We start from the raw sequence: 13,734 nt of genomic DNA, 5'->3' as shown, positions 1-13,734 counted from the left end.
TCATCATCATCTTCATCATCACCACCATCATCATCATCGTCATCACCTTCACCAACCACATCACTGGAACCACTTTCTCTTCCTCTACCCTCTCGCCTAGACTTTCTTACCTCTCTCCCTCCTTGCACCGCCTCCAGTCTTTTCAGGTTCAAACCCTGAAATAAAACAAACAAAAACATATTTATATACATATAAAGTTGTTGACAAAGAAGTTAACTGATAATTATGACCAGTGCAAACATTTTGAAGTAAAAGAAAGTAATTCAACAAAGAAGAAATGAATATAGATGAGTGCCTCACACATACGCCGATATCTACACCTGCATACGTCTTCCAAGGCGGTACCAATGCATTTCTTGCTAAATCTTAAGCCCATAAGTAAAAGCACAATATAAATCAGTTGTTTTAGTAATGATTGCTTGTCCCTTGGTGAAACCACAGTCTAAAAGCTGCTGTTTAAAATTGGAGCAGTGTGCACAGGACAGTCTACGATAGTAAGCACTTCTCTCCTGCACTGGGTCTGGCCCATCGGGGCCCAGAAAGGAAGGTGGATAAAAGCAGCAGCATCCGCCCTGGCCAGTTTGAGCATCCGCTCAGCGGTTAGAGCGTCGGCCTGCGGTCCAGAGAGACCCGGGTTCGGTTCCCGCTAAGGGCACGTACTTCAGTTGCAGTTTGTCCCCTGCCCTGGTTGGTCGTGCGGGTGGCAGCCACTCAATGTGTCCCTTCACGTCGATGTTTCTCTCTCTCTCTCTCTTCCTCTCTCTCCCTCCCACTCTATCTGTACAAAAAATGGAAAAATATCCTCGGGTGAGGATAAAAAAAAAAAAAAAAAGCAGCAGCATCCTTGGCAGCACTGGTCATTATCTAGGAAACTTTCAGGATATTATTTCCTGTCAAAGGACTTCCTTCCTCTTCTGTTATCATAACTGCTTACTCCACTAACAGTTCCCAGTGAGCATGATGCTTTATTTAAAGGGAAGGAGATTTCAACTCTTTCTTAGCAAGCCTATTGTAAAAAGGGCTTGAGGCACAAGAAAGGGTTTTTTCTCTCTCTTCTGGGATGATGACTATTCAAGCAAAATCCTCAGGGGAACACCTATACAGATTTCTAGAGCTCTTTTTCTGTGTATTTCTAGTAATCTACCCCCCCAAATTCTACCTTCTTGGTCTATCTGAACTCAGATCTTTGCCTTCTCAACTACAAAACAGAAAGACCCTGATGTTCTGTTTGTACTGTCCCTCCATGCACCATGATCCAAAAACAGTCTTGAGGCAGATATCCAGGTATTGTATGGCTCTCTTTCTCTTTTCGCAAAGACTTCCTTGTGTGTTTTTTAATGTGTGATAATTGTTTTATATGTTTTGTCCAGTTTTCTAATTATTACAGCAGAGGAAGTCTTATGGACACTAGTCCTTCAGGAATAGGAGCAGAAGTAAAGGTAAGTATTTCATTTTATTTTTTTTATTTATTTTTATTTTTTTATTTTTTCATCTTCTGAGCCATAAATATAACTCAGTACATTTATTTATTTATTTATTTGGCTGTTGTCATTTTTTTTAAAATTTTATTGTTACAGATGTTTCTCCTTTTTTACCCCAATGACATCCCCCCTTCTCCATCCCCCCGCCCTGCCCCTGACTTTGTTGTCCATGTCCATTGGTTATGCATACATGCATATAAGTTCTATGGTTTATCTCTTCTCACCCCCCATCACCCCTCTTCTGAGGGTTGTCAGTCTACACCCTACTTCCGTGTTTCTGGGTCTACCCTATTCCTCAGACTGTTATATTCATTATATTCCATGTATAAGTGAGATAATGTAGTATTTGTCTTTTTTCTGCTTGGATTATTTCACTTAGGATAATACTTTCCAGTTCCCTCCATGTCATCTCAAAGGATAAGAGATCTGTCTTTCTTACAGCTGCATAGTACTCCGTTGTATATATGTACCACTGCTTTTTGATCCATTCGTCTACTGATGGACACTTGGGCTGTTTTCAGATCTTAGCTATTGTAAATAGTGCTGCTATGAACATGTGGGTACATATATTCTTTCTGATTGGTGTTTTATTTTTTTATTTATTCTTTTTGTTTTGTTTTGTTGTTTTTGTTTTTATCCTCACCCAAGGACATTTTTGCATTTATCTTAAGAAAGAGCAGGAGGGAGGGAGGGAGGAAGAGAAAGAGAAACATCAATGTGAGAGAGACACATTGACCCCACATGACCCCAACCGGGGCTGAGGACAAACTGCAACTGAGCTTCGTGTCCTTAGTGGGAACCGAGCCAGGGTCTCTCTGATCTACGGGCTGACACTCTAACCAAACCGGCCAGGGCAAAGTAAGTATTTTAAACTTATCTTTCCAAAGGATAAAATTAAACTGTACAAAAGTTAAAGTATGTGATCCGAGTACCAGAGCTAGTAAGTACCAAAGTAAACCTTAAACCAATATTTTAAGAGCCTGGCTGCCAAGTTCATTCACTCATCCTTGGACAGGGCTCTTTAAATTTATAGCAGTGAAAATATTTCATGTGTTTTATACTTATGGACACATATGAATTATAATATGGAACTTATGCATGAGTCAGGATGTTTCTTCATGACAACAGCAATCAAGAAGTGCTGGATGTCAGCATTTTGAGAATAAAGCATACCCCCTTGGATGAAATAGGGGCTGGAAGGTAAGCTTGTCAGGGTAGAGCTAATGTATTGTATAAACTACATAAAAAGCTTGGGCATAATTTGGGCACCAAATCATTGAAAAACCAATCGTGAAGTTGAAGAACTGAGTCAGTGAATCTGACGACAGGGATTTGGGAGCCATGTGAGCAAAGAATAATAATGGAAGAGGATTCTCTATATGCTAACAGGGCCTCGGGCAAGAGCATGTCTCAATGGAGAAGTCAAATGATCCTGTGTATAATGAGGCTCACTAAGAATTATTGAGGTATGACCTGGGAGATGTGTATCCCTAACTGATAGCAAAAAATCACTCTGAGTACTAGAGTCAGACTAAGCTTTCTGGTTGGAAGGTCAGCTGGTGCGAGTGAAGAAAATTGTTAGGGGGAATTACCAACTGTGACTTCCAGTTTCTATCAGGAAAACAACAGCAATTAGTATTTTTGATGACTCTTACTGATAGTAACTTGGTTAACTTGCTTTGAAAGATCAGATCAGCCCTGGCCGGTTTGGCTCAGTGGTTAGAGCGTCGGCCTGCGGTACAGAAAGATCAGATCATAACATTACCCTAATTAAGCAATAACAGTTAAGACAAGGAATATTTTCAAAAGTCATATTAATCTCAAAGAAACCCAACCCCTTCTTTGTGTTCACTTACATAAATACCACAGAATTTTCACATTTTTTTAATGGAAAACAAAAATAATTGGCATTTTTATCTTTGTCTAATAGCCACTAAAACATGTACTGAAAAGATTCAGAAGAAAGTGATTGTTTTAATTCCATTCATTGAGACAATGTGACTCTAAGCAAGACTTGAAGTAGACAGGAACAGTAACCTTATTTATGCATATATAAGTATGTATATGTACTTGTTGACTGTTAAAATCAATGCAAGATTTACAAAATTTTAACTGATATGAAAAACCACTTCATTATTCTAAAATATTTAAGACTACAGTATTTATCTAGCGAGTCCTGAGAAAATCGTGTTTAAAATTACACTGGGGGATATGGCTGAGGAAAATGTATTTCTCTTACTATACATATTTTCTCACCAGAGAGTATAAATGGTTTGTGTGGACTGAAATTAAGCACATGAGACCAAACAAAAATGCTGTAAATTGTAGATATAAAAAAAAATTACACCAAAGCAAATGTTCTGCAGTGTGCTAAATTAAAATAGTTTAGTAAGGCATGAGGGGGAAAAGCTATTAACTGGAAAAAATTGAATTTCCTACCATAACTCTCTTGCAGTACAGCATCCAAGCATCTGTGTGAACACCTCCAGTAAGAAGGCCAGGGCACGAGATCATCTGTCTAAAGTACACAGAGCGGGGAGATCTTCTCTTCCATATTGATTACAATCTCCTACCAAATAGCTATCATGTCATAACGATTTCCCTTGCCTCCTTGTGAACAAAAAGTCAGAGATATAGTCTCTGGTGGCCCTAGACTTGGTGGATTTATTTGCCCAATATGGAAAACTATAGAATGAATACATGGACTAGGTATTTCATTTCAAGTACGGTAGAGATGTCATTGTGATACTTTTTTTTTTTTTTAAATGTAGAAAATAGTCATGATTTAACTGCATAAAACCAAAAATTATTATTATTTTTTTTTATCCTCACCCGAGGACATTTTTCCATTTTTTTTTGTTGTTGTTGTTCAGATCGAGTGGGAGGGAGAGAGAGGAAGAGAGAGAGAGAGAGAAACATCGATGTGAAGGGACACATCGAGTGGCTGCCACCCTCACAACCAACCAGGGCCGGGGACAAACTGCAACTGAGGCACATGCCCTTAGTGGGAACCGAACCTGGGTCTCTCTGCACCGCAGGCCAATGCTCCAACCGCTGAGCCAAACTGGCCAGGGCCAAAAATTAATTTTTAAAAGTCTTCAAATAACTGTGGGACTGTCCACATTTTGCTGTAGTTATGGAGGCACAAGAAAAAACTAGAAGGAACTTTAAATAACTTGTAGTTCAACCTCTCAATTTGACAGACTAGTGGGCTTGCAGCAGGGAGCCTGACTTCCAAGTGGCAGATTCAGGGCTCGAACTCACATCAGTGGGTCTGCAATCCAAGCCTACCTTTCTTTTAGCAAACTGTTTTAGTAGTTCTGCTACAAATCACTGTCTTAGAACCTGTGTAACTTTTGCAGTATTCCTTAACCATTTTATGCCCCAGGTTTCTTAGCTGTAGAATTGAGATAATCCATAGAAATAAATATGAGAATCTATATAAAACACAGCTCAGTGCCTAGTTCATAGTTAACCTCAATACACACTAAATTTAAAAAATATATATTTTTTATTGATTTTAGAGAGAGAGGAAGGGAGAGAAAGAGAGAGAGATAGAAACATCTATGAGAGAGAACATTGATTGGCCACCTCCTCATGCCCCCCACTGGGGGCTGGGCCCACAACCTGGGCATGTGCCCTGACCAGGAATCACACCAGCAACCTCTTGGTGCATGGTTCAACACTCAACCACTGAGCCACACCAGCCGGGCGCAGTACACACTAATTTTTAAGAGTAGCTTAAGATGTTGCTGCTTTTGTTGATATTATTCAACTACAATTATAAAATTAATTTGTATTTGGTGGCTGTTCTCTGTGTGTCAAGGATATCACTAAATGTTTTACCTGGATTAATTCAAATCTGACAATAATCTTATTACATACTAAAACCAAATAGTTCTTCCCACATGGAGCTGAAATGAAAATGATCTTTTAACTGTTCTGCTCTATGTTTTTAACCTATTTTTTTAGACACATGAAGATGTGCCACCTCAGTTCTGCTATTGTAAGATTATTTGGCAGCTCTAGTATATGACCCAAAAGAATAATAAGAGTGTAAAACAGTTCTGGCCTCCCTGCTTCTTACCACTGCATTTCTTCTTAAACAGGGGCATCATCTGAGGGAGAAAAGCACACTCGTGGAGGATGAAGACAATGTTCAACTCTGGGTTTTGGTTTACCTATCAAGAAAATGGTGTGTATGTGTGTGTGTGTGTGGGGGGGGGAGTTATAGAGAGTTGTACTGGATAATCTCTGTAGAGCTTTAAAATCTATTATCTGTGGTATGTTTTAATTTTAAAACAGGAAGACTGGTTCTCTGACTGGTTCTTTCTACCTTGTATGGCTTCTCAGTGAGACTGATGAAACTACTCCAGAAGTTAAGAAACTCCAATGAACAATACAGGGAAGATTAGCAGGGCCCCCGTGCAAGAATGACATGCAAATTTGTGAAGTGTTCCATATTTAAAAAAAAGAAAAAAAGATGGAAACTCCAATGAGTTTAAACGCAGTTTGATACACCTACGGTCAACCTTATTTGGTTCCTAAATTTGGTTTTCTTAACTTGGATATCTGCTTTTTCATCTATCAGCTTGCAGCACACACTTTAATTTCAGTGTCAAGTTTTGGTTACATTGCTGATAAAAAAATTTTTTAGCTGTATGTATGGATTTCTAACCTCAGCCTTGTTTAGTATTAGATTTGTGACTAAACATAGGTTTAGAGAACATACTTAGAAATTCAGAACCTCCACAGCTGCTAAACCTACTGAAAAACTGTAAGAATTCATTCTTACATATAATTTCCCATTTTCCTTTAAAGTTAATAAACATAGTTTAAATATTTTGTAAATCTTTTATCTCTTTTTAGTCATTATATTGGAAAATATATATTTTTCTTCTTATAGTATGTTGAAACAATGTCACAGAGACATCTGTAGTTCACTCGTTTGAAAATTTTGGAGTTCATCGGGGTCTAGGCTAAAATCTACCCAAGGACGAAACAAACAAACAAACAAACAAAAAACCCCAGCCAAATGACAGTATTATCAAACTTTGTTTACATATTTAATTATTCTAATTGTCTTTGAAACTCTATACCATAATATCTATAATCAGTTCACTGGGAGCTTTGAAATGTTCTTCCTTTTCAAAAACCGAGATAAGTCATTATTTCAGAGACTTCACCATTTTTCACTGCTAAAGTTCTTGCACTTTAAAAATGAAAAAATCAGCCCTGGCTGGTTTGGCTCAGCAGGTAGAGCATCGGCCCATGGACCAATGAGTTGTGGGTTTGATTCTGGTCAAGGGCATGTGTCTTGGTTGAGGTTCGTCCCAGGCTCTGGTAGGGGTCATGCGGGAGGCAACCAGTCAATGTGTTCCTCTCACATCAACGTTTCTTTCTTTCTCTCTCTCCCTCCCTCCCACTCTATTTGAAGATAAATAGCAAAATATCCTTGGGTGAGGATTAAAAAAATAAAAATGAAAAAAAATCATACTGCATTTCCTAAGTAACTATACCACAGTATACTTTTAAATGTACACATATCCATATAATAAAAATAGTGTACATTTGTTAAATTGCTATCAGATGACTGGTACTATGCTAAGCCTTTTACATGGCTTACTTTTTTATTCCTCACAATTACACAGTGTTGCAGGTATGGTTATTGATTCTCATTTTTGTCACAATAATTGAGGCAAAGAGAGGTTAATTAACTTGCTTAAGGAGACACAGCTAGAAGGGGGTAGAGGTGAGTATTGAACCCAAAGTATCTGATTACAGAACTTTTGCAGCTGCTACACTTACTACCTCCAATAGTAACTATTATTTATGTGTATTGAAATGGATGTCTAATATGAATTAGTAAATATGTATCTAATAAATGAATGATTGAGTAACCCATTAGATGAGACAGCCTAATTCCAGAACTACATTCATGTTACCTAAACCATGTCATTTTTATATACTGAAGAAGTAAATGTAAGTTAAAGTCTTGCTTTTAAATTCATTTAGGATTTGAAAATAACTGTAGGGAAAAAAGTTAAAGTAAATAAGATTAGATTTCAGAGTTTCTGGTTTCTTGGGGAAAAATGTAAAATTCAATTGAAGTATTTCCCAGGGCATACGAAGATTAAAAGAAAAGTAATGTAAGTAGGTGGGCACCAATAGCCTATCAGAGAATTCGTCTGTGGTTATCATTGCTCCAGGTGAATAAAGTATTAAACCAGCATCGCTGTCCACGCCTCCAGCTCTCGAGCATTCTCCTCTCCGTGTGCTGAGTAAGTTCAATTCCTTCTGCTCCAGGGGTCCTCATATCTTATGAGCTTCAAAACAATGGAGTTTGTTCTGGCCAGTTTGGGGGACTTGGGTCCTCATATTTTATGAGCTTCAAAACAATGGTGTTTGCCCTGGCAGGTTTGGTTCAGTGGTTAGAGTGTCGACCTGCGGTCCAGAGAGACCTGGGTTCGGTTCCCCCTAAGGGCATGTACCTCAGTTGCAGTTTGTCCCCGGCCCTGGTTGGGTTGTGAGGGTGGCAACCACTTGATGTGTCCCTTTCCCATCGATGTTTTTTTTTCACTCTCTCTCTCCCACTCTATCTGAACAAAATATCAAAAAAAAAAAAATGGAGTTTGCCTTAAAACTGGAGTATTTCCAGTTTTTCTTATGTTCATAGCTCGGAGATCCTTCGTGACAAAGGTGTGTATCTATTTCAGATATAAAACTAATCAACAATGCAGAACTTCTACTTAGACTTTATGTCATATTATTTCTGGCAACCTCTCGTTGTTGATCTATTTCTTAAAATTAAAGACCCAGTTTCTGAAAACAAGTGACCCTAAATATTGTCGATGAAATGTGTATCCCTTTAGAATTCTTTCATGGTGGTAATCATCCGTCCAACTGAGAATTTAAACAGACCAGACAGGCAGAGCACCTAATGTGTGGAATGTGGCATTTTAAAATATTTGAAAGATTATTCCTCGGTTATACTAAGCTAATTAAATCATTAATCTGCCTAGTAAGCTGTCTTTTATAGTCTTACCATGAATCCAAAAGGGAAAAAATACACTAGAGTAGTTCGAGAGAAGAGCCATAGCTGGTTATCTATCAATCAATCTATCTGTCTAAAACTTCAACCCCGGCTCTTTGAAAAACTCGATCCCCAACATTCCATTACAGAGCCTGGCTCTCTTGAGAGTCCTTGAACCTGCTAGGCATTCTCCTCCCATGGGCTCTTGGACTAGGTGCTAACCCAGCTGGAACTCTCTTCATCTAGATATCAGCATGACCAACTCCCACAGCCGCTCAAATCTTTGCCTACTTCTTATCTACTCAGTGAGGTCTACTTTTATCACCTATTTAATAGTATAGTCGGCTTCCCACTTCACCTCTGGGGACATTAAAATCTTTTAACATACTGTATAAATTTACTATTATTGTATATTATCTACCTTTCCACATTTGTACTCAAGTGTCACAAACAGGGTTTTTTGCTGAAGTGTCCCAAAATCCCAAATACTACCTAGAGCATGGTAAATGCTATATCAGTATTAAGTTTATTTGATGAATGAAATATTCACTTCTCTCTCTCTTTCTCTCTCTCTCTCTCTCTCTATTAACTTCATTCTATTTTCTGTGTAACTTTAAGTACATAAGGATTTATTTCTACAGGCTTCAGGAAATGGGTAGAAGACAAGGGACAACACCCCCCCCCCCCAAAAAAAAGCAAAGTTGCATATTTTGGTATGTGTTTGTCCTAGAGGGGAAAACTGAAGTTTACATTAGCAGCGCTGGGCAAGACTCTTACATAAGACCTACAGCCAGCCTGCCGTGGAGGTTTCAGTCCTTCGTTCAGGTGCCCAGACAGAAGCCAAAACCTGTTGAGCACGACGGGGCAAAGGAGACAGTGAGGATGGGTCGTAGGCACCTAGACTGGAAGGAGGAAGGAAGGCTAGGTTCCTTGGAATTGTGAGGTGTTTCTCCTTTTTTATCTACGTAAGACATCTGTAGGAAGGTGCTGGGCAGGGATCCCAGTGACAGAAAAGGGCTGAGACCCCTGAAACTGGCCTGGGTACCGGGCACCGCCACAGCAGCAGGTACAGGAGAACCGACTAGCACAGGCTCAGGCAGAGCCAGGACGGAATGCAGAAAGCAATGCTTGTACGAGACAACTTTGCCAGATGGCCAAGCAACAGTCTTCGGTCCAGGGCAAACCTTGCCTCACTGGTCAACAGAGAAAAACCAGTCTGTTTAGAAGAACCAGCTAGAATCACACCCGCTTCTGCTACCTTTATGCTCATTGCTTGGAAAATACTAATTTGTGTGAACTTTTCTGAGCTGTTAATTCCTAGGGACTGCTTTACTCTTCCCAAAAGGCTCTTTGCTGGTAGAATAATCCCAAAGGCTGAAAGCCGGAACGCACCGGTCCGGCCTGCAGTTCCTTAAGCACGGGCTGGAGTGCGGGTGAGCTGATAAGGAAAAGCTACACCTCCCTGCAGATGGTCAACTGACCTGCAACCCATCCAAATCGCGGCCCGCGGTGTGTTCCAGTGAAGGCAGGTGCCTGTGTTTCTCAAAGAAGAGAAGCAGTATAAGAGCAGAAAGGTAAAGGAAATCGAGCATAGAACTCTTTTGATAAATATTTATCCCAACGTGTAAGGAAGCAGGCAACAAACCCACTGGCACTTCACGTATCCAGCAACTTCTGTCACTGTGGCAACCAATCCCTCGGGTCTTGAACTGCTCAGAGACGTGGAACTCACTACAGTCACCGCCTTCTGTAGCAATGAGGACACTCATCTCAAGATTTAGCAGACTGTCTCACATTCCAGGGTATTCCTGCTCAGGTCAGCGTCGCAGCCATCTGTTTTGTTGATCGAAATCGTTGGCACTTTACCCATTACCTGACCTTTGACATCCCTACAACTGATTATCTCTATAGGGCCCACCGTGTCATCAAACACCAGGCTGAGTTTCTTACAGTTATCTGCTGTAATGGAGTGAATTCTGCCCTTGATGTGCAAGGTCGTGTTGACACACTTGTATATGTAAGTCACCTGTTTCAGCTCTGTGTCATCAATCACCAGGTTGGAAACTGTCTCCTGATTTTCTACTCTCTGCTTCTTGCTCTCTGGTTCACGTAGAGCTGGTTGCTGCTTTGTGGCTGGTTGAGGGGATGGGCTGACCCCTGGTGTAGGTGAAGAGAATGGTTTGGGGCCATTTCGTGCTGGACCACTCTGAGCCTGCGGGGCAGGGTTCTTGTGAGTCTCCATGTCCTTAGACACATGTCTTAGGGCATGTAAAATGCTTAGTTAATCTGCAAAATCTGCTCTGGTTAATCTGCATAAACAGTGCTGAGTGTGAAGCAGTCATCTGACCTGAACTGTAGGCGTTGGTGAGGGAGGTGGGCCTGGTGCAGGGGGAGAGAGAACTTCGTCACAGGCCCATGTTGCTCCAGGCCAGACCAGTGGTATGGAACTCTTTCATGTAAGTCTGCAGCTCTGTCCACATTCTCAAGTACGTTTTGACCCAGGCCTTATCCACATCTCTGTACTCCTCAATGACTCCGTTTGTATGAAACATGGAAGCATCATTCATTTCTTTCACTTAAGGACCAGGATAAGGAGCCATAGCCACCCAGCTCAGGGTTGGGCCACATTCACCGACAGGGGACTGAACCACTCGCTGCCTCGGTTCTTCTCCAGAAAGGTGATCACTTCTTGGACCTGCTCTGAACTGGGAGCCAACATATCGGAAAGCTTACTCCCCGCTGGCTGCTGACACTGAGAGGCTGTAGCCTAGAGAGCTCACTCCAACTTGAGACTGTGTGGACCATTTCTGCACGCTCCTGCACGTGTGCTCCATCTCTTCACTGACCTTGACCTTCAGGCACCACCACAGGACCAGCCGGCAGTGAGTCAGATGCTTCTACATAGAGAACAGCTCCTGCTTTGGAGCAATCTCCATACCCATAGTGCACGTCGGGGCATGGGATGCTGCCTCCAGGCGGCCACGGCCCTGTCCAGTCCTTCTACCAGATCTCGCATGTCGGCCATAATGCACCACCTGCTCAGGCTGCAAACAGCTGCTCTTATTTACTTTTCTATTCATCCATGTATCCAAAGAGCTCTACCCAATCTGTGCGGTATTAATTTATATTTGTAAACTGTACAAGTGGCTCTGGCTTTCGCAATGATCAGATAAAATAAATTTATTTATTCCTGTTCAAGAAATCACAAAAAATTTAAAATTTCATTTATAACTTTAAGAGTTTCAGCATTTTCTTATAACACTGTATTTTTGAAAACTCCCAAGTGCGTCATCACGTCTTTCTTTTAAATGTCTAAGCAATAATCAATGATAAAGACTTTATAAGAAAATGATTGTTGATTTCAGAATATCCCTTAGAATATATTCTCACTGGTCAGCGTCTCCTTTCTACCAAGATGCCAATAATCATTTCAGCACAAAAAGTAAACTAATGTATGCAAGTTTAGAAAAATAAACTGAATTCAATTAAAATAAATAACATGAATTATAGGGATCTATCGTAATACTTAATTATTCAGTTTTATCATAATTTTAAAAATTAAAAAGGTTTGTTTAGAAGGACTGATAGTAAAGCTACATACAATTATATACCTGTAGTGGATTCTAACTGCTATCAATTGGTTTCCAGTACTGATGCTGAGCCTGTCAATTCCTTCTTGTTAAGTAGAAGCTGGATGAAAATTCAAGAGAAAAGATAGACAATGCTTCTATGTAAACTTTTCTTTCTCTGTGACCAGTCTACACTCTGTTCACCCTCTTTCCATTGTCGCAAACACTTCTCCACTCACGATAGTCCGCAGTAGGATGTATTTTCATTGTATCAGGTTTGCTATTATTTGTAGAAATCTCAATATCTCATTTCCTCAAAGTTCTCTTTAAGTAATGACCCTTTATGAATTATATTGTTAAAAAGGCTTTGCAAAATGCTTACTGCTAGTTACTTATTACTCTACTCATTAGGGGAATCTCTGGATGCTGCCCCCCCCCCTTTTGTTGCTGTGTCTACAGGTTCTCTGGCCAACTGTCTCTGAAATCTACCTCATGTTCTTTGCTTCGACGGAGTGATAAGAGGAATTTATGTGCTTCTTGCTTCTGTAAAAAGAATTTTACTCTTTGGAGAGAGTAAAAAAGTAAAAAAAGAAACCACCACTGTATACAAGCACCAATTCTATTTTATCCAGTGTTTACCACAATTAAACATCATTGAGCATTGCTACAGCTTATGGGTTTTAACTCTGTGTATTTCACAGTCACTGTGTGGGTTACAAGTGCATGAGCATCAACCTTGTGCCAGACTCTCTGCTGGCTCTGGTGCTGACACATTGGATTACACATATTTGTACACAAAGAGATTTGGGTAACTTCCGGTACTTTAGAAAGTAAAGTTTAAGGAACTCTAAATACATTGGATTTGGAGAATTGTAAGGACCATAATTCTTTATTTTTTTTAATCCTCACCCAAGGATATTTTTTCATTGATTTTTTTTAGATAGACAGAAAGGGAGGGAGGAAGGGGGAGAGGGAGAGGGAGAGAGAGAGAGAGAGAGAGAGAGAGAGAGAGAGAGAGAGAAACATTGATATGAGAGAGACACACTGATTGGTTGCCTCCTACATGATTCAACCACTGCCAGGGATCAAACCACAATGGAGGTACGTACCCTTGACCAGAACTGAACCTGCAACTCTTTGGTCCTCAGGCCGATGCTCTAACAGCTGAGCCAAACCAGCCAGGGCAGGACAATCATGCTTATAATGAGAACCATTAGTCCATATAGTTATAAGAAACAGCCCTAAGATACATAATTAAATACTTTGAATAAAGGTTTTCCATGTCAAGTGCCTATAGCACATAACTGATAACATTTTCTAAGACAGCTTATCTTTCCCAAAGCTTTTTTTGAATCTGTATTGTTAAGAATGTCTTGCAGGTGTCACTGAGAGTTGCTATTTATAAAGCTCACACAAATGCTCACATGCTTTTGGGGGCTTCTCACTATTAATCTAAACTTTTTTCAGACTCGAGGGGACTGTCAATCACTTGAGCCTACCACTTGCTCCTTCAGTTTTCTTTTTTTCAGCTTAGAGTCCAAGGTTCACGATAGTCGTCGGGATGATATACCAGCCTTTCCACCTTCCGAATTGTTTCTTCCTCTGCTCTGCTTCCCCAGCAGAGTCCAGACATTGGGAATTACCTGCATGA

At 40.2% G+C, this 13,734-nt stretch overlaps 1 non-coding gene and 1 pseudogene across 1 annotated transcript; one reads left to right on the top strand and one right to left on the bottom strand.

The window, feature by feature from the left end:
• Nucleotides 1-5,846: 5,846 nt before the first annotated feature.
• On the top strand, nucleotides 5,847-5,949 carry LOC118621805. The gene has a single exon (XR_004957798.1). It is a non-coding gene; the product is annotated as a U6 spliceosomal RNA (small nuclear RNA).
• Nucleotides 5,950-10,126: 4,177 nt separating this feature from the next.
• Nucleotides 10,127-11,539, bottom strand: LOC118628809 (annotated as a pseudogene).
• Nucleotides 11,540-13,734: the final 2,195 nt, after the last annotated feature.

Source organism: Molossus molossus, unplaced genomic scaffold (assembly GCF_014108415.1).
Source record: "Molossus molossus isolate mMolMol1 unplaced genomic scaffold, mMolMol1.p scaffold_m16_p_1, whole genome shotgun sequence".
Classification (NCBI taxonomy): Eukaryota; Metazoa; Chordata; class Mammalia; order Chiroptera; family Molossidae; genus Molossus; species Molossus molossus.
Note: the sequence above shows the minus strand (reverse complement) of the source record. Positions and strands in the feature narration are given on the sequence as shown.